Source organism: Bombina bombina, chromosome 6 (assembly GCF_027579735.1).
Source record: "Bombina bombina isolate aBomBom1 chromosome 6, aBomBom1.pri, whole genome shotgun sequence".
Taxonomy (NCBI): Eukaryota; Metazoa; Chordata; class Amphibia; order Anura; family Bombinatoridae; genus Bombina; species Bombina bombina.
The window spans coordinates 294,514,540-294,530,091 of record NC_069504.1 but is presented as its reverse complement, the minus strand read 5'-3'; the positions used below and the strand labels follow the sequence as shown (position 1 = coordinate 294,530,091).

Sequence of the window (15,552 nt, the reverse complement as noted above, 5' to 3'; positions counted from 1 at the left end):
GAGACCATTTTTGGTTCAGCACAAGGGTATCGCTTGCTGATTGGTGGCTAAATGTATCTACCAATATGTAAGCGCTACCCAGGTGCTAAAACAGAAATGGGCTAGCTCCTAATCTTACATTTCTGCTTTTTCAAATAAAGATAGCAAGAGAACGAAGAAAAAATGATAATAGGAGTACATTAGAAAATAGCATGCTCTATCTGAATCATAAAAGCAAAACAATGGGTTTAGTATCCCTTTAAGTTGAATACTTGATGTATTCTTATATTAGAGTTATATTATAACACTAATATCATTATCTCAGGTACAGTATGGCTCCTTTTTACAGCACACCCCTTTAAGGCATTCCACTTATAAATCAGTCTTCAGTTATGCCCATTGTTATTATGTTTCATGTTCTTATCTCCCTTTCAGTCTTTTTTGGCCGTCATTTTAATTGATTATTTTCTTTATGAATATTTGTTTTACAGATATCTCCATATCTGTGCATATATAAAAAATAATTATTGTATATAACTAACTGCAATTGTTACCAGAAGTTAAACTAGGAAAATCATATTTATTTTTTATTGATTTCATACTTTTAGTGATTTTAATAAAATTAGCCTTTGCCTGTCTGGTAAATATGATCTGTTAACCTCAATACTGTATGAAGATAAAAATATTCACCAAAAAATCCTTTAGAAATGACTCCATAAAAACAACAGCATTGACAAAATTAATGTAAACTTTTATTAGGCTTCAAATTTTCCAGGTATTAAAACATTTCAAATATGACATTGTAATAAACCAGAGAATAACTTATCGTATAGGCCTAGGGTACAAGTATAATGCAGATGCACAATAATGTTGACAGAACACCAAAAATATAATATGATGTCCATCTGTATCTGTTCTATGATCTTGAATTTGGCACCGGCCTGTAAAAATAAAAACAAATATTACATAAACATGGGCATTCTGTGCTAATTGCTTAGTCTACAGCAGAACTTTAATTTGTAGAACTAAAAAAGTAAATCTGACAAAAAAAATAACACGCCTTTATTTCAACTTCAAGGTTGTGATGAATACTAAAAAAGAATTGTATTTTTAACTTCCATAAATTCTCATGTCAATGCAATTTCCATCTAGATATTAACATATTTTGCCACGTTCCTTCCTAATCAAACAGATCACTACCTGCCAATGGGATGCTTAGAACCTATACTTTAACCCCTTAAAGACTAGCAACGTACCCTTTACATCACTCGTCTTTGAATAGGGAAGTGCTATTAAATGCGCGGTCTCGCCGCCAGTGTTGAGGCCACGCTATTTACGATGACAAGAAGGGAGGGTATAATAGCGCAGTACCGCCACTTGTGGCGGGACACGTGCTATTTAAAAAAATATAACCCTTAATGAGCGGCAACATACATGGTACATCTCATTCGTTAAAGGGTTACTATATTGAGACTTTTTTTCCTTAAGATATTTATATTTTAGTTCTCTAGAAATCAATGTGCACTATTTGATACCCTATGTTGTAATTTAAATTTTTGGTTGTGTTCCTAGACTTTTGGAGATAAAAGAGGGAAAGTCACAATGTGCAGTTTATTTCCTTTTCAATTGTGTTTTTTTCCTTTTACAAAATATAAAGTAATGTGCTATCTAGATGTGTCATATTCTAAATCTTCATATCCCCACTTCCCTTCCCAAAGGAAAATGATATAGCAGAGTAGCATTTAGTAAGACAGTATTCTATTTACTTCTGTGATACTCCCATGCTGTGTGAGGTGCTTGCTTATTTAAAGTGACATTAAACACTAAGAGCCAGATTACAGGACAGTTATAAATTTGTCACTAGAGTGTGCAGCCAATGGCTGTGTGGAATATAACAGTGTTCTGCACTTCCATTTCTAACAGGAGCTGAAAAGCTCACAACTTCAGAATAGAATTACAGGAAAATGGGACAAAATAAATAATGAAAGTATATATATATATATATATATATATATATATATATATATATATATATATATATATATACACACACACACACACACACACACACACAGTTTATCATTTTATATTACCATCTCAAGGTGTTTATTGTCCCTTTAAAAGGGCCTTAATAGTAAAAAAAAATGACATCCTTTAATGTAAATTTAAGACTATTGACCCTGCACTACTGTGAGATTAACCCACACAAAGGCTTTAAACACACAATGGAAGTACTGATTGGTACCTGCAGAGCACTGCTGGTCAAGAGCAAAAACTGCCAACTGCTGCTTATCTAATCAGAAATACTAGTTAAATGACTAGCGCTCATGATTGGATCAGCAGCACTTCCGCTCAGGATCAGCAGTGCTCTGTGGTTCCAAGCGGTACTTCTACTGTGTGTTTAACCCCTTTGTGGGTTAGTGCAGGGTTGATGGTCTTAAAAGGAATTAAAACAAATTAGAGCATGTATTTTTTTACTAATATACTCTTTTAAAGAAATATATATTGTTTTATCTTAAGTTGCATGTTGCTGAAGCACTGAAAATTGTAAAGGGAGTTTAATTTATTGTTCCTGTGACAGGAGCATTCCTTTGTTTGAAGAATGCTTCTTTTTAGACAAGATTTATAATTCATTAACATTTTAATTGATATTAGTTGATAGTGCAATAAAAATCCTGTCACAAAGAAGCACCGCTATCAAAATGGAACATTCCTTTCAAAGGGTCAGCTCAATCCAAGCACAGAGAAAACTCCAACATGGCTGCTCTATTTATGATCATGGGAGGATCAGGGAAGTGAGTAAAACACTCACCTGCTGTATCACATCCATATAAGCATGTTGTATTATCAGAAATAAAACACTCCCCTGCTGTATCACATCCATATAAGCATGTTGTATAAACAAAAAAAAAACAATTTAAAAAGAAATGACTCAGTGGGGTGATTTAAACAAGAACAAACATAACTGCTTACCTGTGACCACAAACAATTCTTGTGTGGGATTGGCAATCCCCTAGGCATCTTCTCATTTCATGGTCAGTAATGTCTTTATAGACCCTTTGACATGTTTCTGTAATAGAAAACAATATCAAATAAATGAGTATAAAGTTAGATATGCAAAATAATTAGATAAAGTCTGTTCAGCAATAGTCTGTCCCCTGTTACATGGGCATGATACACTTTGTGATTATAACATTAATTATTTAATTATAAATAATAAAACAACTTTGCATTATACTTTCATTATTTTGCCCGCTTTGCCTGTAATGTAATGTTCTATGCAAAAGTTTTCCAGTGGCCAAATTTCACCACCATTTTCCTTATTTGGAGGAGCTAATCCTGATGTACTTCATGTGACAGTCACTCTAGTCACATCATACTGTCAGTAGGCTTTTCCTCGTTTTATGTATGTTATCACAAAGTCACATCATACTGTCAGTATGCCTTTCCTTGTTTTGTTAGCACAAAGTCCATGCTAAAGCCAATTAGAAAGCTATACAGACTATTGTTAATCATTTGAGGACTGAAGCCTGCATTACCAATTTTCAGCATAGTAAAAACCCATATTATTCAGAGTTAAAGGGACATGAAACCCAATTTTTTTTCTTTCGTTATTTAGAAAGAGCATGTCATTTTAAACCACTTTCAAATTTACTTCTTTTACCTAATTTGCTTCATTTTCTTGATATCACTTGCTGAAAAGCATATCTAGATATGCTCAGTAGCTGCTGATTGGTGGCTGCACATAGAGGCCTTGTGTGATTAGCTCACACATGTGCATTGCTATTTCTTCAACAAAGGATATCTAAAGAATTGAGCAAATTAGATAATAGAAGTAAATTGGAAAGTTGTTTAAAATTGCATGCCCTCTCTGAATCATGAAAGTTTAATTTCGAATAGATTGTCCCTTTAAAGGGACATGAAACCCATCATTTTTCTTTCATAATTAAAATAGAGCAGGATTCTTCAAACCATGGGTCGGGACCCATTACTGGGTCACAACACCATGTGTACTGGGTCCCGACTTGTGTGTGTGTTGTAGGAGTGTATGTGGTGTATTGTGTGTGTGCTGTGCATGTGTTGTGTATGAGAGTGTGTGTGTGTTGTATTAGTGTGTATGTTATATGAGAGAGTGTGTGGTATGTGTGTTGTATGAGTGTGTGTGTGGTATGCGTGTGTTATTAAAGTGTGTGTGTATGTGTGTGTTGTAAGAGTGTATGGGGTGAGTGTATTATATGAAAGTGTGTGTGTTGTATGATAGTGTATGTGGTATGTGTGTTATATGAGAGTGTGTGTTGTATGAGAGTGTGTGTGGTATGTGTGTTACATGAAAATGTGTGATGTGTGTGTTGTATGAGAGTGTGTGTGTGGTATGCATGTGTTATGAAAGTGTGTGTGTATGTGTGTGTTGTAAGAGTGTATGGGGTGAGTGTGTGTTATATGAAAGTGTGTGTGGTATGTGTGTTATATGAAACTGTGTGTGTTATATGTGTGTTATATGAAACTGTGTGTGTTGTATGAGAGTGTGTGTGGTATGTGTGTTATATGAAAGTGTGTGTGTTGTATGAGAGTGTGTGGTATGTGTGTTACATGAAAATGTGTGTTGTATGAGAGTGTGTGGCGTGTGTGTTATTACGTTTTACAACTTTTTCATATTTGACTATAATCAGGAATAAAGCATGCACATATTTTAGTTTCTTTGCCAAAAATTGCAGCTATCATGTTATTTATTTCTTACAAAATTATTTCAAGACCAAGTATAAAAATTGGGTCCTAAAGGTATGTGGTATCATGGCACTGGGTCTTGGGCGGAAAAGTTTAAAGAACCCTGAAACAGAGCATACAATTTTAAACAACTTTCCACTTTACATCTATTATTTAATTTGCTTAATTCTCTTGATATCCTTTATTGAAGAAGCAGCAATGCACCACTGGGAGCTATTAAATTCATTGGGTGAGCCACCAATCAGCAGCTACTGAACATACTTAGGTATCCTTTTCTATAAAGAATACCAAGAGAACAAAACAAATTAGATAATAGAAGTAAATTGGAAAGAAAATTTATGCTTACCTGATAAATGTATTTTTTTGACACAATGAGTCCACGGATCATCTTAATTACTCATGGGATATTCACCTCCTGGTCAGCAGGAGGCGGCAAAGAGCACCACAGCAGAGCTGTTAAATAGCTCCTCCCTTCCCTCCCATTCCAGTCATTCAACCGAAGTTAAGGATAGAAATGAAAAACCAACCATGAGAAGCCCTTGGATTCACACCAATAGAGATATTTACGCCAAATCTTATTGTAAATCTTTCTAGTTACATGCTTACGAGTCTGAATCATGGTCTCTATGACCGAATCAGAAAACCCCCGCTTGGATAAAATTTAGCGTTCAATCTCCAAGCAGTCAGCTTCAGAGAAACTAGATTTGGGTGAAGAAAGGGCCCCTGAATTAGAAGGTCCTTCCTCAACAGAAGTCTCCAAGGTGGCAGAGATGCCTACTCCACCAGATCTGCATACCAAATCCTGCGAGGCCAAGCTGGAGCTATGAGGATCACCAATGCCCTCTCCTGTTTGATTAGAGCAATGACCTGAGGAAGAAGAGCAAACGTAAGAAATAGGCATGCTAGACTGAAGGTCCAAGGAACCACCAGAGCATCTATCAGCTCCGCCTGGGGGTCCCTGGACCTCGACCCGTATCTCGGGAGCTTGGCATTTAAGAGCCTTTATTCTATCCTGGATCTCATCCAAAGAAGTTTCTGTCCTGAGAGCCTCAGACAGTGCATCAAACCAATACACCGCCGCACTAGTGACGGTAGCAATACACACAGCTGGTTGTCATTGCAGGCCCTCAAACTTTTTGTCCATAGGATCTTTGAAGGTACAACTATCCTCTATGGGAATAGTAGTTCTCTTAGCTAAGGTAGAAATGGCCCCTTCCACCTTAGGCACTGTTTGCCAAGCCTCGTTGTTAGAGTCGGCTATGGGAAACATATTCTTAAAAATAGGAGAGGGAGAAAAAGGTATGCCCGGTCTCTCCCATTCCTTAGCAATTATTTCATAAGCTCGGTCAGGGACCGGAAACACGTCTGTCGAGGAAGCAACCTCGAAATATTTGTTCAGCTAACTAGACTTCTTAGGAACAACCACTACCGTGGAGTCACTGTCGTCCAAAGTAACTAAAACCTCCCTAAGTAACAGACGGAGGTGTTCTAGCTTAAACCTAAAAGATACAACCTCAGAATCAGCCAGAGGAATTACACTTTCTGAATCTGAAATTTCTCCTTCAGATGCTACAGCGGTATCCTCCTCTTCGGTATTCTGGGAGGGCACCTCCGAAATTGCAACAATTGCATCAGAAACCTCGCTTACTAAATGTCTGATTTTCCTTTTTACGCTTTCCCTGCAACATTGGAAAAGCAGACAACGCATCATGAGAGAAGCTATGTCTTTTAAGGTAACTCCAGCGGGAGCTAGAGCAGAAGTGCAGTGCACTGCTTGTGAGGGAGGTAAAATTTGGGATGCTTGGGGAGAAAGCTGCGGCATATTTTGAACCTCGTCATAAGACTCTTGGACAGTATCGGCTTTAGAAATATTTTGCTCAGAAAAAATATTTTCCCTATAATTTAAAGTCCTCTCAATACATGAGGGACAGAAAGGGATAGGTGGTTCCACATTTGCATCAAAACACAAGGAGCAAGTGACATCTTGCAAGTCTCCTTGGTCCATACTGTTCACAATGAGTAAATTAATAAATAAAACATGAATTAAAATTTTTGTAATGAAAAAACATTACTGTGTCTTTAAATTTAAACAGGTAACTTTTTTACCCAACTGTCAATTATGAAAATATCACAATTTGAACACTACAGACACCTTTACACCTCAGTAACCCTGCTAAGGTGCCTACCTGACTGCTAAACAGGAGTCAATGTCCCTTTTTTTGTGGTGCAGGAATGATCCGGACCTCAGCAATAAGAATAGTGCCAACGGATAATGCTAGAAAAGCCTGCTTTACTGGAAACCATTTCTAGTGACACGCTACTGAACTGAAGCCCATCGTGGGCGTTACTATATGCACCTCATCTCCCGATCGGCCTGTTTGCTAAGTAAAGCCGTCGGGAGACACAAACCACCAGAGCAAATGAAAAAGCTTTACTCCCAGCCCCAGTGCCTGCAGATATGGCTGTCTAAAATCCTCTCCAGTCTAGGAGAGTCTGTAGTCCCCAAACATAAAGCGCCCCTTCCTGTATGAGCCTTATATGTTCATTTTTCCAATAAATGTTCACAACTTTATCTCTGAGATGCTTTGTTTCCTTGGCCCTAGAATAAAAAAGCAGCACTTACCTCGTATCTGCCTGACAGCAAGGCAGCTCACAGGCTTGAGAGGTCCTATCCCTCACATCGACCTGTGGAGAAATAAAAGTCTGAGTAAATTACAAGGGAGGCGCAGTGAGAATTATGTCCCACAAGTTCCCATTGCTCTAAAGCCACCACTGCTCTACTGAAGAGACTGATATGGACTACGGCTACACTCTAGGACAAAGCAGCACGCTCTTGCACTACTTTAAAAATAATAAACTCTTGATTTAAGAATTTTATCTAACAACTCACTTTACCACTTCCTAACAACAGCTCTGAGCTGTCACAGGGTTTCCCACTCTGGTGCTAACGACGGCTCAGAGCCGTCACTAGCACTCTCCCACCTTGAGGGAGATCTGGGGGCTCCCACCCGCTCCTACCCCGGTGATTGGGCCTGCATAGTGACAGGCATCACCGGGGCTTCACGTTATGCACGGTGATGTCACGCGCAATGACTTGATGACGTCACCGCGCAACTTTATTTAACATTAACAATGTTAAATATCGAAGCAAGGGGCATGCTGCTTAGAAGCCTGTATCTCAGGCATCTAAGCAGCTACAGACCCCCCAAGACCCACTGTTGGAAAGGTAATCGTCTAACCTTTCCAACAGTGTAAGTCTTGGGGATCTGAAAAAAAAAGTAAAAAAATAAATATATATTTTAAAAAATATATAAAAAAAAAAAGCTGGGAAAGTGCTTAGCACTCAAAGGGTTAAAATCTCATGCTCTGGGGGGTGGAGCCAGCTATGAAGCAAAGCAGACGCAGATGTTCAGAGCTCCTGCTTATAACTTTTTAAAAACATATTTTAGGGCTCTACAATTCAAGTTTTGAGTAATATTACTGGAATTACTTCTCACAGTTCATATGTGAGCATCATCTAGACGCTGATATGCTGTTTCTGAGAGGGTAAAGCAGAGCAGATCCACTGAGTATCGAACCACATACAGGCCGCAGACTAGCCTCTTATTGCGTGACAAGAGGGGAACATATCCTGCAAAGCAGAGGGGACAGTGTAGTCTCTGGGACCCATCTACTCATTTTATTTACGGAATCGGTCCATTGTGGAGGTGAGGGATCATCACTAAAGCAATGACACCATAGACAGTACGATCCCCTAAAGAGTGAAAGGCCGACTATCCTCACACTTATTATTGATACGGGTCAAGGCTATGATCCGTCAGCACCTATAACCTGATCTCTCCCCTCGATATCTATTTATTTGGGGTACATAAGACGCCTGACTACTAGGGATGATGGCCTCACAAATCTTGGCTACACTCGCTGAATTAGAGTGCCGCATGGATACGCAGTTTACCTCACTTGCGCTATGTCTTGCTCCCGACAGGGAGAATACACCAGATGCTGCTGGGGACGGATATGTTGTGACTACTGGCTCGCAAATAGAAGACAGTCACACGCAACTCTCTTACGAGGATACAGATGAAGCCAGAGCCATTCCGCCTCCCCTCTTCTTGAGTCCCATTGATGTGCACTCTCGGCCCACATCCCTCCAGACCCCTGAGACCATTCCAGACCCAGCTCTACGTAGTGCAGCTCTGTGCTCTACCACGGACCTGCAGCAGCCAACGGTAATTAAGCGAGAGAAAAGTGGACCGGCTACTAATTACACAGGGAGTACTTTCACATTTTATTTCTGTACGGTGAGTGACGGGGCAAATTCATGGGGAACCACAGGGAGCCTGAAGATTTCTGCATACGCATGCCCCGCCATGTTGGTCTCACAGACTGTGTTCACCAGTGCTCCCCATTCCTCCCTCCTCTCGCCCCTATCTTGGAGGTTGAACTGGTTATCTCGGCTACCGGATCGCATAGAAATCTTACACAAAAGTGTCTCCATATCTTGCTCTGGCTTAAGGCAGGGCCCTTTTGATCCGGGCGGTCAGTTTTAAATAGTCATCTGACCGGCTTGAACATCTGTACCTTGGATGGCTTATTGGCTATTACACAGAAGAATATGAACACGGTACTACTTCAATACCCTAATAGTTCCGTTATCATTTATAAGTAATATGACATTAGGCCTGATGCTCCTTCTCATTGTATTACACTTGGGGCCAGTTTAACACTACAACGCTCTCAAGCTATGTTCTGGTGCATCCAGCTTTAGAGAAACTCTACTTCATACCTTTATGACTGACTGTAACTACGGGCCCTAGGGACTGTATGCACACGTTCTCCTAGGCAAACAGGCATTGATCATACCTTTTCAGTCTGATCCTAGAATATACATGTACATCTCTGGTTAACTGAACTTTAGTCCTGTTGAACTGTATTTGTTTATCTCTGTCATGTCAGTCCGAAGTCTATGTTAGAGCAGCTATGTTCAGTTTCATATTATATGTTATGTCACTTGCTATTTTATGTTCCTTGTCTGCGTGTACTGTTATTGCAGAGCTTGAAAATTACACATCACGCGCGTCCAGTTTACATTACTGTTAGTGTACCTGTTAGCGTGTGAGGTGTAACATGCTTGTTAGTATAGCTGTATAAATTGTTTTACAGGTATTTGTCGAATACTAACACATTTTATTTCACTTGGAGCGCTATAGCTTATAGGTAGCACTGACGCGTCCTATGGACAGGTAGCAGGTCTACCTAAGATACAGTTTCTAGATACCCTCATGCTGCTTAAGTTAGACTTAGGCTTTTGTATTTGTCTTTATTATGTTATCATATGTAGCCCCATTGTGAATTACAGAAGGTTATGTCCCTCGCTGTTTTCTCCTCAGAAGCTGAGTTAAGTAATACATCATTTCCTATAGGTCATTAATTGTAACAACGGATTAAATGTTGTAAGATAGGTAATAGGTTGTTGAACCACAACTGCTGAGATATAAAAGGTTTATGTGTAGCAAGGATTGAACCTGATAGTAACAATGAATACTGCAGGGATGTATAATGATTACACAGGTTTAATCACAGCAATTGCTGGCAGGTAATAAAAGAGCAAGGAAGTTTCTATAGCTGCAAAAGGCAACTGGGGAGGTACAAGCAGCAAGAAAACCCTTGTCTATATACCAGTGTAAAGTAAAACAGCGGGATGTGTGAAACAGGCAGCATAATAGAAATCAATGAAAATCAAGATTAGGTAAACTTCTAGCAAGCTGGATAAATATATACAATCAGCATAAGAGTCAATAGGTACCTGGTACTGTTTACTTTGAAAGCGCTTAAACAGAGCGGTTTAGAGAGGGTAATCCTTGATGGCAGTTCAGAGCGGCAGCGCTAGCCGAAGTTGGCGTGTGACGTCACCGCAGGCGGAAGCTGTAGGAAGAGATCAGCTGTACTGAACAGCAGGTTATTGCAGAAGCGAGGTTAGCTGCATCAGAGTGGAAATCTGCTGAAGGCAGAGGATCCCCTGTTAGGGCAAGCTGAAACACATTTAGGAAATGCGAAACAATATCAAGCAAGGTAATGATGTGGGAGGAGGCTTATATAGCTGAGACAAATTGGAAAACATGATTTAAAGGTACAGGAATGGTAATCAGAATAACACAAAAAAAAGGCAAAGTTAAACATATCATGACATTAATATCCTCACTACAGTAATTTCTACTCCATAAGGAAATCTCTCATAATGTTATGTAAGATTACATGAGTGACTATCATATCTAATTTCTTTATAGCTTGGTCCACACTGGACATGTACAGGAGCTCCCATATAGTGTTTCTATTTTATATTGCTGTCGGTTTATTCTATTACATTTTATATTTATTTAACCACAACATGAGTGATTCTAACTGTTCCATGTCTGTGCAGTGCTATTGGCGGCCGAGATGGTACCATATAGAAGTGTTATGAGATGCTGACCTGGACATCCTGGTGTGGCCCTATTCCCTAGATCTTTGGTTGAACACAATGTTGTGTAATGTTTTAAAATAGTTGATCTACATACAAGGTAAATTTTAGGGCAGTCCTATGTCTTGTAATGCTATTGGTTTACGATGTCACTTTAGGGGAACATTGTCTACAGCGGCCCTAGCTTTCTCTACTATAAGTTCCATGTTTTTAAATACCTGCCGCGATCTATAGACTTATATAGTCATCTATATAAATATATCTAGTATGCAGGTAATCAGAGGAATGTGTTGCTATAATGTTTAGCTAATGTTTTAAGTTAGCTGTTCTACCTCAATTGCTGTAGTGGGATCCAATTATACTTTCCCCTTCCTAATATGTGTAACAAAACTGTGCCTACAGGAGCTGTGTCTGACTTTTATTAAGCCTATTGACTGTATAGCTACACAGTATACAAATTTCCGAATACGCCGATCACACTACAGTATATACTTTTACTCTACATAAGCAGGGATAAGTTTGGTTGACTTCTCCGAAATAGGAACCTAATAACTCTAGTATTATCTTTAGTAGTTATCTAATGGTCGAGGACACCACCTCATACTCAACTATATTATAAGCTCCACCGCCTTGGTCAAAAGGCTCCGCCCCTCCATCTCCCCCTTATATCCGAGCGGCTCTTGCCCGCTGATCTTCCCTCCCCCCCTATATACCTTGGCCCAAGAGTGGCCGATACATATGCTAATTCCCCACAGGCTTATACCTTTAACTCAGATAATTTAAAGAGTGCAGTGTGGAGATCATCCGTCAATCATATAACATAAAATGAAGTCCTATTCCATTTCGCCTAAAATCTTGTCTATCACCATGTTCAGATTTGATATGTAATTTTCTTTTTTACATGTGCATTTCGTTTTGTCAACAATATTAGCTTATAGATATTGTATTACTTATTGTGATGTAATATTGGCTCAAGGGCGAATTTTGTTTGTTAATCTCTATTTTGACTTCAATAAAAAATTATTTAAAATAAAAAAAATCTCATGCTCTATACTGAATCATGAAAGACAGAAAAACCTTGGGTTTCATGCCCCTTTAAATTACAGTAAATGGTGCAAAATAAAAAGTATATTGCAAAGTTGCATAACTAAACATTTTATATTGTGATCTCAATGTGTGTTATGCCCCTTTAAAGCATATATGTCTATATGTGTGTACATATATATTAAAGTGATGGTAAATCCTAGCGTTTGTGAAACGCTAGGATTTACCATTGGAACAAATAAAGGGGACTTTCATTCATGACGTATAAAATACTTCATGCTGAAAGCTCCTTTTTTTGTTTGCAGTGTTTGCCGCACTGAGCTGCTAAGGCAACCTACAGCAGAAAGGTATTTGACTGAGGTGACGTTTCCACCTCTTAGCCAATAGCCTTGCAGGAAATTTGAGGCCTGCCACTTTAATGTTTTTATATGTGTACATATGACTGTAAATACATATATACACATATAAATACAATAATATATATATATATATATATATATATATATATATAAACTTCTCAAAAAGAAGAGGCACTCACAGGTCTTAATAAGCAAAAAGTACTTTTATTGGTTCATAGGTTCAGTCAACGTTTCGGTCCTCGCAGGGACCTTTGTCAAGACTGTTCTATATACAGAAAATACTAAAGTATAGAAGAACTGTGAAATTCATCAAAGGGGAAAAGACACATTACAGTGCTTAAAGGCTTGTACATAAGGTCCCAAAAGGGACAGAAAAAGAACAAAGGAAAAAAGCATTTAAAAGAAAAGAGATAACTAACATATGTAAACACATAGGAACAGTATACATAGTGAGCTTAGTCACAGAGAAGAGTAATAAGTAATAGGTTACTTATGTGAGGAGGCCAGAGGCTTTACATTCTATGCAGGACAGCAAATAACATCACAGGTTCATCAGTTACAACTCACTATGAAAAGTATCCATTTAAAGTATACTGACACATCCCCAAAGCGCATGCTTTTCATAGTGAGTTGTAACTGATGAACCTGTGATGTTATTTGCTGTCCTGCATAGAATGTAGAATGTGACTAAGCTCACTATGTATACTGTTCCTATGTGTTTACATATGTTAGTTATTTATTTATTTAGTATTTGTGATGTGGGAGGCCAGAGGTTTAGGGGTTAATAACTTTAGTATAGTGGCGGTGACGTTGGGGGTGGCAGATTAGGGGTTAATACATTTATTTAGGTGGCGGCGACGTTGGGGGCGGCAGATTAGGGGTTATTAAATTTATGTAGGTGGCTGTGACATTGGGGGCAGCAGATTAGGGGTTAATAAGTGTAGGTAGGTGGCAGCAACATTGGGGGCGGCAGATTAGGAGTTAAAAATTGTAATGTAGGTGTCGGCGATGTCGGGGGCAAAAGATTAGGGGTGTTTAGACTCGGGGTTTATGTTAGGGTGTTAGGTGTAAACATAAATTTTCTTTCCCCATAGGAATCAATGGGGCTGCGTTACGGAGCTTTACGCTCCTTTATTGCAGGTGTTAGGCTTTTTTTAAGATGGCTCTCCCCATTGATGTCTCTGGGGAAATAGTGCACGAGCACGTAAAACCAGCTCAAAGCAGCGCTGGTATATGTGTGCAGTATGGAGCTCAACGCTGCCATATTGCCTGCTAACGGCCGTGTTTTTGCAAACTTCTTATAGCAGCGCTATTAAAGGTGAGAGGTGGAAATAACTTGTAAGTTAGTAGCGAGCCGCTCATAACGCAAAACTCATAATCTGGCTGATGGTTATTTACCTGCTCTCATCCAAGGTAATCCAGAAAATCTGGCCTGTTGGGGAGGCCTGGGGACAGGTTTGAAAACCACTGCCCTAGATCAAAATAATTGGCAACTGATATTAAAGGGACTGTTAACAAGGATTATTTTTTAGGGAATAGTGATTTAATCTCAGTTTCTTGCTGCAAGTCTTTTAATTTACATTATAGATTTTGATCACAGTAGAATCATTTCAAAAAGTAAATTAAAACATTTGCAGCAAGAAAATTAGATTAAAATCACTAATTACCTTAAAATATTTACTGCATTTTTAATGCATGTTAAATAAAACACCCTAACAGCTCACTTGCATATGAATAATACTTTTTCAATGTAGGGCCAAATTAAACAAGCAAGGGTTACATTATTAACCCTTCAGCATCTACATAGCAGGACATAGTTATTTTAAACTGCACAAATACTGTAACCCACACCAAAAACAACACAAAATATTAACCCCTGCCAGGCTTCTGAACAGCATCAAAGCAATTCATAAAATACAGCTTCTAGTGTCTGCTACACCATTATATCAGAAAGTCACAAGCAGATGCAGTTTGTTTGCTAATGTCTGTATATTTCATACACTTACAGTAACATCTCTCATATAAAACAGTGATAGATTTTACTAAAAAAGTTTTCTAATTACAAAAATGCTCGTTTTCAAACAGAAAAATAAAGATGCACATTTCAATTGTATTTGGATTATCCCTTTAACATTTAAATCTAGTTGTGTTTGTATGTTCTGTGTAATGCAGTATAGCTGGTGACTTACTAATGCTGCTAATCAAATCATTAGTGTATAATTATATGTTACACATGTGTGCAGAGCTAGTGAGATAGTTGTATTTGTATGTTCTGTGTAATGCAGTAGCAGGTGGCTTACTAATGCTGCTAAACAATCATATACAACATGTGTGTGTGCAGCTAGTGATATACTTTTTTTTAATATATATTTAATCTAATGGTTGATCTTACCTGAGTGCACATGGCTTCACTTGTCTGCAGCACAGAGCACACAGAAAGTTCATGGTAGTGAGACAGTGAGTGCAGTCAAATGCCGCAGCGCCCTCTGTGGTGGTAAGACCACACTGCACACAATATTATATACTAAACGCAGTCTAATGTAAACTGTAGCTAAAAGCTAGTAGTATGGGTGACACATGAACTTTAATTTATTCCAGAACACAACAAATATACAATGCCTTGCTATAAAACTATGCATTATTTAGCTTTAGAGTCAGAATTTAAAATACAAGTTAGCCATTTTAAAGGGACATTCCAGCAAAATATGCATCATTGCATTTCTATTTTGAATAGAATCATTTTTCCAATACACATGCATTAGCAAAAATGCTCTAGAAAAAATAAATCACTGTTTAAATTTACCTTTCCTAATAGGAGCATAAAAACTAATTTTAAAAAGTGTATCTGCGAAGAGAGCCAGAGGTTGTGTACATGACACATGCTGAGTAATTTCCCATGCAATACATGCAATACCAGCTCTGAGCACATGCAGTGTACTTAAGTATGCTTCACATGTACACTGTTTTTTGTGTACTTAAAGGGAC

The 15,552-nt window shown here is 38.4% G+C and overlaps 1 long non-coding RNA gene across 1 annotated transcript; it reads right to left on the bottom strand.

Annotated features, from left to right (window-relative positions):
* Positions 1–709: 709 nt before the first annotated feature.
* Positions 710–15,013, bottom strand: LOC128665043 (uncharacterized). The gene is made up of 4 exons (XR_008402978.1): positions 14,960–15,013; positions 10,511–10,736; positions 2,953–3,049; positions 710–920 (listed from the first exon to the last, which is right to left on the bottom strand). It is a non-coding gene; the product is annotated as an uncharacterized LOC128665043 (long non-coding RNA).
* Between the last annotated feature and the right edge of the window lie 539 nt (positions 15,014–15,552).